At 42.9% G+C, this 12,194-nt stretch overlaps 1 protein-coding gene across 9 annotated transcripts in view; it reads left to right on the plus strand.

Annotated features, from left to right (window-relative positions):
• The window catches only part of KALRN (kalirin RhoGEF kinase), a 920,107-nt gene that overhangs the window by 298,048 nt on the left and 609,865 nt on the right, over positions 1 to 12,194 (plus strand). The gene's annotated exons all lie outside the window — the stretch shown is intronic.

The following is a 12,194-nucleotide window of genomic DNA, read 5'->3' on the forward strand; positions in this document are numbered from 1 at the left end:
TGATTTCTGTTGTGTTCATTAACCCTTTATTTAAACTCTGGACTTTCTATCTGGTTATCATACCCTGGGTTGCTTCCTGGCACTGTTTTTAAGTTCCCTTTCCAAGAGGACTCTGTGAGCCTTATTCTGTTCAATGAAGTACACTTACCAAGGCAAAAAATCCCATTGAAATGAATGGGATTTATTTCTGAATAAACACGCATAAGGATTGGGCTGTAAGACTTAGTTCATAGTATAGTAGCACAAGCAATTTAAGAGTTGATTCACCATGTTCATTCATTGAAAGTTGATTCATTCATGTTCTGTTGAGGTAGGCAACTTTGGCACTCCAGCTGTTAAATAAATTGTGGTTGAGGATGATGGGAGTTGTAGCTCAACAACAGCTGGAGTTTCAAGCTTGCCTACCCCTTTTCTGTTTCGTCAGATGCACACTTGAAACATAGCCTCAAAAACCAAACAAATATGCTTTTTATTCTCAGCCTAACCCACTGTTCTTCATTGTGTGACCCGAGGGCCACTGGAGGCCCACACAGACCCCAGTGGTGGCCCCAGGCTTACCTTTCTTCCTCCTTTTGCCTCTTGTCCTCATACCCACAGTGTGCCCTTTTTTGCTCCCCCCTCCTGCCCCATGTGTTTGCTTTCTCTGTCTTTCTCCTGCAGCCGCTGCAGCCAACCAACTGGTCCGTGCTTTTTCACTCTTGTTCCTCCCCTCTTCATTCTCTCTCTCTCTTTCTCCGCTGCCGCCAACCAACTGACCCGTGCTTTTTCACTCTTGTTCCCCTCCTTCTCCTCCCCATTCTTTTCTCTTTGTTTCTCCTGCTGCTGCTGCAACCAACTAGCCCATGCTCTTTCATTCTTGCTGCCCTCCTTTTCCTCCTGCCCCCCACACATGCTGTAGCCAGGGCCAATGCCCCCTTTCAGATCCCCTCTTCAGAAGGAGGATCACGGCTACAGTCTCCGCTAGGAAAATAGTGAAGATCACTGGACTAACCCATTAAAATTATTTATACTAACTAAAGTTACCCCTACATTGATTACTTGTACTACTACTACTACTACTATGAATACTCATATACCTCTCTTCAACCAAAGTTCTCAAAGTGGTTTACATAGAAAAACACATATATAAGATGGTCCCCTGTCCCCAAAGGGCTCACAATCTCAAAAGAAACATAAGGTAGACACCACCAGCAGCCACTCAAGGGATGCTGTGCTGGGGTTGGATAGGGCCAGTTGCTCTCCCCCTGCTAAATATAAGAGAATCGCCACTTTAAAAGGTTCTTTGCTCATTTAGAAGGGGTACTCAAGAGGTATTAGTTGATTGCTCAATTAATATTTTAGTTGATCTGAATAAAGCTTGCTGCCTTCTTCTTCTTTTAAGGTATTTTTTAAAATCCCCCAGTGATAGAGGGGTGACAATTAGTTTTGGGTTGTTTGGGGTAAGCATAATTCTACTTTCTATTTTCTGTGATTTTTAAACAATTTGTAGCAGAGTGATTTTTAGCGCTTGAATCTCCAGAGAGATGTTACAGTATATTTCAGAGTTTAATTGAATTGGAGAACAATTGCTTCAGTGATTTTGGCCTGGCCATGCTCCCAAGGCATTCAGGGTTTCTGGCAAGAAGATTAGTACAGGACTTTACTACTCTGTTAGGGGGGGAAAGTATTTGGAGAACAAGTTAGGTTCCTTTTCTTCGCCTTCTATGACAGGAAGGAAGAGATGCATAGATAGGAAATGTAGCAGCAATGTGTAGGCAAGGTTGTCTTTCTTTGACTTTGAAAACTGAGATCTGATTAATGCCAGGATGTTTCTGCTTCCCTTTGGGATGCTCAAGTTTTGTCTAAATATCATCTCATCCATCCAAGTTTATTTTGGAACCCTGAGAAATTATTAAAACCCATTGAAAATCCACCTCGGAAATAGGAAGTAGTCTATAGTTGGTCACCTTGTTGGTCACCTTTAGCATAATAATGTCCTGGGTTTTCTCTTTCCATTTGATGATTCTCTCATGCCTCAAAATCACTTGAGGGAAAACCACCTGTTATTTTGATTTGAAAACATGGTTTGTCAGATTGTGCTTGCTCCCAATAGCCTTAGAGTAGGATATCTGCCCCCCACCCCGCTCCCAGTTACATATATGGATTTGGCTTTCAAAAGAGGGCTGGATACCTGATGAGAATTCTCTATACACCCTTTGGTGTCAACAGGCCAGGCAAAGGAAGGGAAGGGGAGGAACAAAAAATGGAGATTTTCCTATTGAAACTTTTGCCCCACACCTTTGCCTGAAGACTAAGAGGTTATGCTTAAGTTAGCAGGGGTGGCACACCTAAACCAATATTTGTGCCTGTGTCTGCATAGGATCAAGCTGGGAGAGGGGTCCTTGTTCCATCCAGCCGGAGCAAATAATGGCAGATACAAGGATTTCTCCACCTAGAGTTCCATCTACAGTTTCCGACTGGCCTGCAAAAAATTAGAAGTGTGTGTGTATATCTTTTTCAGTGACCTTCTTTAATCCTCTCTAATAAAAGCCTTGGTGTCCGTCTGTGGACACCAAGGCGTGTGTCCGTGCCTCCCTCAGCCGTTCTGCGCATGCGCGGAGCGCATGCGCAGTACGGCCGAGGCAGAAACGGACAAAGACACCAGGCGGCCATGTTTGTTGCTTTGGCTGGCTGCGGAGTGGAAAAGGCGGCCACAGGGAGGGAAGAAGCGGCTGCGGCAGCCGCAGGGAGACAGAGGCGGCGGCGGCTCCAGGACACCCGCGGGCGGTAGCTCCTTGCCTGGCCACGGAACTGACACAGGCAGCCATGGGAAGGGCAAAGACCGCAAAAGATATGAAGAAAGCTTCAGGCGGCCATGCTGGCCGGTTATATTGCTGCCGCGTCTAACAGCATGAAGCTGAAACCTGGCACGAACCTGGGGAGGATTGGATTGGAATGGGGAGAGGAGGGGAGGGGGCAAACGAAGCCATCTGCCTTGAGGAAGGAGATCGGGGTAGCAGCCACCACCCTGCCCCACAATCTCACTAGCTGACTTGAAACCCAAATCAATCAGAGCAAAATGGTTGTGTGTGTGTGAATCGCAGTATGGGTTTGTGGAGGATCGGCAGGCACAGACGCAAAGTTCACACACAAGAGGAAAGAGGGATCCGGGGAGAGGAAGAGGCTGAAGAATACATACAAGAGGAACAGCGCCGCCTCTTCCCCCAGAGCTCCACTCCCCACCCCCCAGGAGGGGGAGCCCTCAGTGACTATGGCAGCAGCACCCAGAAATAAGAGGCGAGGGAACCGGGAGAGTCATTCCGGGCAGTGAAGCCCGCCACCCCCCACCTCTCACTCACACAGAGAGAGAGAGGACCTGTTGAGCGCCTTTAGGGCTGAGAAGAAAAGGCTAATGGTCACCTCCAGGTTCCGACTGACAACACCTCCAGAAAGGGCTCAGCCGAATTCAGGAGAATGGAGTGCGCGCGCGACCGACACCACCTTAACTGCAGGCCCCTCAAAATAACAGACACCGCGGCGGGCCCGAGACAACCAGTGAGTCAGAATCCTCCCAAATCACCCCACGTGTGGCTACCAGGGAGGGGGAGGAGGGAGGCACCATAACTTCGGCGGTCAACACCCTGCCTCCTCCTGTGCCCAGATCCCAGCAACAGAGCCGCCTCCCCCCTCCTCAGTGCATATTAATTACACAAAACATAGCCTTTAAAGTATGTTAGAATGAAATAAGGGAGAAGGAAGAGCAACAACAACAACAAAAAGGTAAAAAGGAGAGACACAGGGACAGGGGAGAGGGGGGAAAAAGGGCGGAGGAAAACAAAGACAAAGAGAAAGTGAGAAAGAAACAGAGAGAGACAAACAGGTAAAAAAAAAAAAAACAGGGACACACACCAAAAAAAAGGGGGGGGGAAGAGATGAAGAACGCATAAGGGGGGGGGGAGGCTAGCGCCCGTTATTATAACGGGCTTAAAAATACTAGTATGCAATAAAAGTTAAAAGTTTTAAAACATTCAAAAGTTTAAACTACAGATGTAACAAAATAGTAGACATTTCGATGTAAGGCATCATCCCCAGGGCTATGAAAAGGTGGCTGAGTTTTGTTCTTAAATACAACTCCACACCATGATTCAGCTAAAGAACGGAAGGCAATCAACCAATCCTGTGCAGCTTCCAATAACACATACAGGGGTTGAGGGGAGAAAAACACAAAAGCATAATGAAGTTCATACACTCAATAGCCAATGAATTTCATTGCTTCCCTCATTTCCTCTCTAACATTTATAGTTGGGTGCAACTATAAATAGGGCCTAAAGCACTTTTCTTATGAGGCAAGACTACAACACTTGGGGGTACTTAGTTTAGAAAAAAGACAATTGCAGGGAGACATGATAGAGGTCTATAAAATCATGCATGGTGTGGAGAAAGTGGATAGAAAGAAATTCTTCTCCCTCTCCCATAACATTAGTACCAGGGGTCATCCCATGAAATTGATTGCTGGGAAATCTAGGACCAGCAAACAGAAGTACTTTTTCACACAACGCATAATCAACTTGTGGAATTTTCTGACACAAGATGTGGTGACAGCCAACAACCTGGATAGCTTTAAGAAGGGTTTGGATAACTTCATGGAGGAGAGGTCTATCAACTGCTACTAGTCGGAGGGCTGTGGGCCACCTCCATCCTCAAAGGCAGGATGCCTTTGAGTACCAGTTGCAGGGGAGTAAAAGCAGGAGAGAGGACATGCCCTCAACTCCTGCCTGTGGCTTCTGGCGGCATCTGGTGGGCCACTGTGTGAAAGAGGATGCTGGACTAGATTGGCCTTGGGCCTGATCCAGCAGGGCTGTTCTTATGTTCTAACTATTCTACATATATGGCTACTCTGATTTTTTTCGTTTCCTCACATCTGTCTTGATGTTGAATCAAGATATTCAAGTCAAAGTGAATAGCTTTGTATTCACTACTCTGCCTTGATGTTGTTTTTTAACATGCACTGCCCATGGTTTTGTTCTATCTCTATGCTGTATGTCTGTCAGATGTTCCTTATATCTTTTTATCAGGGGTCAACCAGTTTCGCCAATATAAAACTACATGCACTCCAAGCATACCATATTATATATCACCCCTTTTGTCTGACACCTCCCCTCTTTATTCTCACAAATTAGGCAGTCTTCAACTTCATATTTATTATATTAAATGACATTCACCTCCTGATAAAAAGATATAAGGAACTTCTCTCTTTTCACCATGCTTTGAAACACAGAAATCAGCTCATGATGTTTTCTATAGCACAGGGCTAAAACTGCCACTTCCTACTGGCTGCAGGTCCAACTCGTGTTGAAAGGAAATCTACAGAGGTGGTTCAAAAGAAGCCAATCCTACTTCCACCTTTTCTTTTCTTTTCTTTTGTGATATAGGTCAAGGCAGATGACTATAACTAATTGATAATTTATCATGGTATCCATGTGCCAGTTGTAAGCCAGTTGTCTCTATGATTCTGCAAACTGAAGGAATTGTAGCACATGGTCATACCTCATTAGAAATATGGGGGAAGCATGCGTGTGGTACATTCTGCTCTTCACTTGGCAGGATGATACTTACAGACACTCGCTTACAAAGTAGTTGCACATACACCATGATATATCATCATACTTGGTGGATGGCCATGATGCAACAGCTGTCCAATAAACAGAAATTCAACAGGTGCCGCTTTTCCTAGCATGTAAAGACATTCTATTTCTGACTGTAAAAGACACAGTAGCCCTAGTCACAAGAAATCCTCCTCATGTTCAATAAATGTGGAAAGGGGAGCTCACCCGCTAGTCCTATCCTATGACATCACAACTCCTGCTTGCCACACCCCTGGTAACTACACATTTGCTGTTTGTCTGTAAAACATAGTGCTGAACACAGAGCAGTTTCTCTACACATTTTGGAACCCTGGTTAACAGGTCTTATTTATTGGTGCTACTGCTGTTTTTATATCTTGATGTTTCATGGATTTGTATTTTAGTGTTATAAATTTTGCTTATAAAAAAAAGACACCTTTTGGGGGGAAAGCATTATAAAGCAGGGTAGAATTATTTCATTGTGCATGTCTTTGCTCCTGCTCCATATAATTAACAGTGGCACTGGGTGGCAGTAGTAAGGGAAATACACGAAGTCATGTCATGTGTTTCATTAGTACGTTACAGAGAGAAAGAGTAGGAACTAGATAAGGATCTGCTGGTTTCAGTAGGAACTCTATGTTTTGGGTATAATGGCTAATTCTGGCCCGAGTCTGGATTTCTTTCATTTTTTTCAGTTGGTAAGTTGGTAATCCAGTCTGCTTTAGTGATTATGGCTGACATCCAGAGTAATGCTGCACTGATGCTATGGCGATTTTCAGTGATCTCTTCTTCCCTTTGAGGGTTATTTGATCCTCAGGGACATATTTTGGGGAGTCACAGTTGGCTTCAGAGGGAAGCGGGATAAATGAAAATCACCACTTCAGAACCTGTGCAGCGTTACTGTGGATGTCAGCCTATGATTACAGAATCAGGAGACTGTAGAATTGGCAGGCAGTACTTGTTATTGTAATTAATATCAGATATTAAGTGATATGACACTTCCGTAGCCTAGTTTTGTATTTTCACCCACTGGTTCAAACATTGTACAAATTTGCAAAGGCTTGGGATGAAGTTTAGATATTGAGAACCTCTGAGATTCAGCATAATCCAGTGTGTGTTAATTCAGAAACAAGTCCAATGGCTGGCATCCTGACTAAACTAACAAAGCAGCAGTGCAATGAGAGAAGCATCAGCGCTTCTGAAAAGTCCAGCTCAGCTCCACGGCTGGCTCAGTAGTATGGGCAAATTTTGACATACTCCCCTTCCCCAGGGAAGGGCTCTATGCCACTCAAATATATCTCCCCTGAGGGTCATGTAACCCTCAAGGTCATATTTTTGGGTGACACAGAGCGCTTCCAGAGGAGGATTCCCCCTACCACACACTAGTCCCAGTGCCGCTTTAGTCTGACTGGTACTCTTTAAAAGCATTGGTGCTTTCCCCGTGGCATCAGTGCTTTGTTAGTCAGAATGTCAGTTACTGAGTTCAGTGGTCATTACTCTCAGGTAGGTGTGTTTAGGATTGCAACCTTAATATTTGCATCTGACAGTCAACATGGCAGCCTTAAGAAAAAACTATAGCTGCAGTCATGTGCATATTTCAGAGGGCTGCAGTGAGACAAGGAAAGGGCAGATTGTGTGTGTATGTTCCTCTCTCTCTTTTCTAGTGGAGAATGAAAAATCTACAGCACCAGCAATTTATATTCTGTTCACATTCTCAAAGTGCCAGCTGTCAAGCCCTGTACTTCAGCCTGGACTGCTGTCAGTTGCCCTCATTCCTTTGTATTTGTTTTTGACATGTTCTGGATGTCGCCTTGAGTTTCATTAATTTTTCATTTTCCGCCCCTGGGAAACTTCTCTCAATTTCTGGCATGTGTCCCTTCGTCTCCCAGCTGAATGCTGAGTCAAAAGACTCCTTTGGCCTCTTGGCTATTTCTACCTTGTTGTTTGTCCAAAGATGCTCTGGAGCTGCCTCCTACATTTCAGTGAAACCATTCTAGACCAAGTACTTGTTGGCTGTGCTTTTTGGTAAAGATCACCCACTTCAGAAAAGGAGAACAGGACCACTTCAGCAAGTTTCCAGGCCTTTGATAATGAAAACATGGCTCCATTTGGGTTTTTTTAAAGTGTTCAGACCAATTACATTTTACCATGGACAGCGGGAAAGCAGAATGAACATTTGCTTGACCATTCAGGACAGGCAGTTTGTAAAAAACAATTATAATACTAAAGATGATAAACACCTCCAACAAAAAAGAGATGTATTTGAAAGGTTGCTGGGAGAGACAAGTTCCGGTAAGACTCATTTACTTAACTAGGATTATGATTTTATCTTTGCTTCTTCACTGTATGCTAGCTATAATGTTGCTTTTTGCATATTTACTTCAATATGCAATATGCTGAACGTCTCCACTGGCTTAATTTGATGCTTTTAAAAGACTCTCATTATTGTCGAAGTAAAATTGCATATAGGATCTATTTACCTGCTTACACGTTCTCCCAACATTTAAAAGAAAATAGATGGACATTTTATTTTAAGTGAGATGGTGCGGTAGTGGAGAAATAGCATGAGCAAGTTATTTCCATGAGGTCCATTTGGGATTTTAGAAACGTCCACTTCAAAAAACGGCCTTTTCTTATCTCCTGCCATACATCTTATTTCCTTAGACTGAGCTGCCTGAGCAATTTTCTGCATTGAAAATTCTCACTTCAAAACCTTAGAATGTTTGAAATTCATTTCAAAGTTATCCTAGCAATGTTGTTAGATACAATATTGAAGCTAGAAAATAGGTATGATAGTGGTTGAAATGGTACAACTACAGAATATGCACTCATATATATTCATCCATCCATCCATTCATTTTATTTAGCACATTTTTATACCACTCTATATGTAAGTCCCTGGGCAGTTCACAAACTAAAAATATAATATGAGGTTAGAAACTGATGACATAAATGTGTTTGTATTCATGATCCCCCACCCAAATGTCACCTTTTTGGTATCATGTGAAGCAGTTCTTGGAATCACTTGTTGTATACTAGTTATACTTGTTATACTTGTTGTATACTAGTTGTAGAAAAACAAACCAGAGTTGCCAGAACCTAAGGAGTATACTCGTCGGTCAAATGGGCCGTAAACCAGAATTTGGCTTTTTAAAAGCCAAATCTGGCCACCTAGATACAAATCTGAAAAAGGAAACAATTTTGAGATATTCATTACTTATCCAAACTTGTTTCCATCCCTTTAAGCAATTCAAGTTTTTCAAAGATTAAATCACTCAAGTTGTGTCTTCTGGGGCTATAAATCATCCCAGCAAAGGAAAATAACTGTTCTGCGGGATAACTTGGTGTTAGACTTGTATTATATCTAAAAAAAAATAGCCACTGGACAATGGCATACCCATCCAACATACTAATATGCTTGGATTTGTCCTGCAAAAACTGGAATATTTCCTGATTTTTAGCCTACTTTCCAGTAGGCTTATGAGATCACCTGGCATTCCGTGTGCGTATCCATCCATGTGTCCTCTGTGTTTGTGTCCCCCACTATCAACTTTGCAATGCCTGGACCATTATGAACCAAATCGGGTATAGTTCTAGAGACACATAGGGACACTAGTTTGTGATGATGTCATCCACCCCCAGTTCAAGATGACGGATGTGTTAATGTTAGAGATGCAAGTAGGCTAACTTGTAAATTGCCTAACCGATTTGCTACAGCTGTAGGGACACATAGGGACACCTCAAACACATAGTTTGTGATGATGTCATCTAAGCCAATTCAAGATGGTGGAAGCATGAATGTTTTAAGTGCAATTGAGGTGGACCATCTAACTGATTTGAATCAAATTAGGTACAGTTGTAGTGAGTGACACATAGGGACACCTCAGTGGTGTAGTTTGTGATGATGTCAGCCACCCTGATGCAAGATAGCGGATGCATGAGTATTTCAGGCTCAAGAGGGCTAACCTGTGGACCACCAATTTGAATCAAATTTGGTAGAGTTGTAGTGAGTGACACACAGGGACACCTCAATGGTGTAGTTTGTGATGATGTCATCCACCTCAATTCAAGATGAGGTGCAGATGCAGGAACAACTGAAGTGCGATTGGGCTAACTTGTGAACTGATTTGAACCAAATTTGCCACAGGTCACATAGGGATGGTTAAAAGGCATAGGTTGTAATTATGTCATCCACCCTGATTAAAGATGGCAAACACATGGACATTTGAGGTGCAAGTGTGAACTGATTTGGACCACATTTGGTATAGTTTAGGGACAACATAATACCCTGTTTCCTTTTGTTATGTTTGCTATGTTTCTCCACTTTCACCATCCTCCATGTGCATCTGCAGGCCTTTCTCTGGGGTGTGCCTGTGCAAAATATACAGAAAGTATATTAATAGAAATCAAAACACAACAGGATGAATCCAATGTTAATTCTGCTTATTTGAGGACTGGGAGATCCAGGTTGAAGCCCTCACTCAGTCAGAAAGTCCTTACTCAGTTAGGTGATCTTGGCCACTCACTATTTCTCAGCCTAGCCTATCTCAAAGGATTGTTGTGAGGATAAAATGGGGGGAAACAAACTTGGGATACTGTCCATGGAGTCATCTGCTCCTGTAAGGCAGCCCCTCCCTCCCCTCCCCCTCTCTCAATGTGAGCAACTTTTCAGGCTGTTGTGAGGGAAAAGATGGCTTTTAAAACTTTAGAAGTTTTTAATCCAGTCTAAGCAAGGATGGCTGCTTGATTTTCTGTATTGTTCTGTTGTCCCACAATGATACTGAGGCTAGTCATGAGAAGAACTGGGCAGCCCAGCCTGGATTAGGCTGGTTGTGTGAAGTGTTGGGATCCTTGTGGATCCCGGTGCTTCCATGGAGCCCCATCCCCTTATTAAACCTGGCTGTTAGCTGAGGTTAAGGGTGTGAGTGCTCCCATATATCTGCCATATGTCATGTGTCTCCTTGGGCTGCATGCAGTCCAAGGAGATACAAAGATGGGGGATCAATGCACTGTGCACAATGTAATAGTATATTGAATAGTAAAACTATAGTAAATAGACACCGAGATGAGGAATCCCTCAATGCTCCACGCACGGTGTAATAGTAAATTGAATAGTAAAATGATAATAGTAAATTGAATAGTAAAATGATTCTTTAGGGGATAGAGAGGGAGGAACAAAGCACACCCACAAGGATGATTGGAAGCCAGTGGGCTGCCTGCTTGCACTAAAAAGGCCGCTCCTGAAGCAAGAAAGCAAAGCAATGATTGGCTGAGATTGTGTTTTGGTTTCGGCAATGTATTTGGCAAAATACAAAATGAGCAAATCTGTTTTAGATACAAAATACTTTTCTGAAAAACATTTTAGATACAAAATACAAAAGTATTTAAAATATGTGGATCTGGCCAAATCGAAACAACCGCTCATGTCCTGTTGTACTGTGATCACTATAGAGAAGTAAGATGTAAATTAATAGCCCCGCTCTTGAATAATTTCCCAGGTCATCAAGATGAATTTTATTTAAATTATCTGCTTGCCAACCTAAATTCTGATGTTGTAGATACGGTGACTAAATTTTGCTATATAATATGTCAAATGTGGATTCACATGGTGTAATGAACTTTCTGTTATCATTCCTATTTCCATTTTTATCTGTTTTTATTTTATTTTATTTTATTTTACTGGTCTATGACCAAAATAAATATATATTACTATGTATTTTAAATACTTGTATGCTGATCATCTCTGACCACCATGCACAGCATTATGCTTTTGTCCTGCCGCTGTTTACCCATGTTCTCAGTGGTTAATGGTTGCAAGCCAAAAGCCCAATCCTGTATGCTGTGTGTCACTGCCCTGGTGCTAGGGTTGCCAGATCCAAATGGCAAAAAGAACTAAAATCCATCGCCAAAAAAAGTGGAAATAATGGGTGCTATTCACCAAAAAAGTCTCCATGCATAACAAATTGCATATGTTAATTTGTATAATATATGCATATTTTGCATATTTTGACAAATCTGGTACATTTGTAAGGAAAAAATGAAAGCCACCACACATGCCTCCTTCTCTCCAAACACCCTTCAGGACGTTTGTGATCCAGAGGAGGTTCAAAACATCCTCCTCTGGATCACAGAATCCCGTTGGGACAAGTGGTGCATTTAAATCCATTTTTAAGCGGGGGAGGGGAGAGGTCCAGCCTGGTCTGCATTTGAATGGGAGACTACTTTTGAGCACTGTAAGCTATCCCCCTTGTAGCTCAATGGAAGAGCATCTACTTTGCATGCAAAAGGTCCTGGGTTCACTCTCTAGCACAGGCATCCCCAAACTGCGGCCCTCCAGATGTTGCTGAACTACAACTTCCAGCATACCCAGCCACAAAAAATTGTGTCTAGGGATGCTGAGAGTTGTAGTTCAGCAACATCTGGAGGGCTGCAGTTTGGGGATGTCTGCTCTAGCAGCATCTTCAGGTAGAGCTGAGAGATACAACTGCCTGCAACCTTGGAGAGCTGCTGCCATTCAGTGTAGACAACACTGAGCTAGATGGACCAATGATCTGACTCAGTATAAGGCAGTTCCATTTAAGTTGACTTTTA

This window comes from Hemicordylus capensis, chromosome 1 (genome assembly GCF_027244095.1).
Source record: "Hemicordylus capensis ecotype Gifberg chromosome 1, rHemCap1.1.pri, whole genome shotgun sequence".
Lineage (NCBI taxonomy): Eukaryota > Metazoa > Chordata > Lepidosauria > Squamata > Cordylidae > Hemicordylus > Hemicordylus capensis.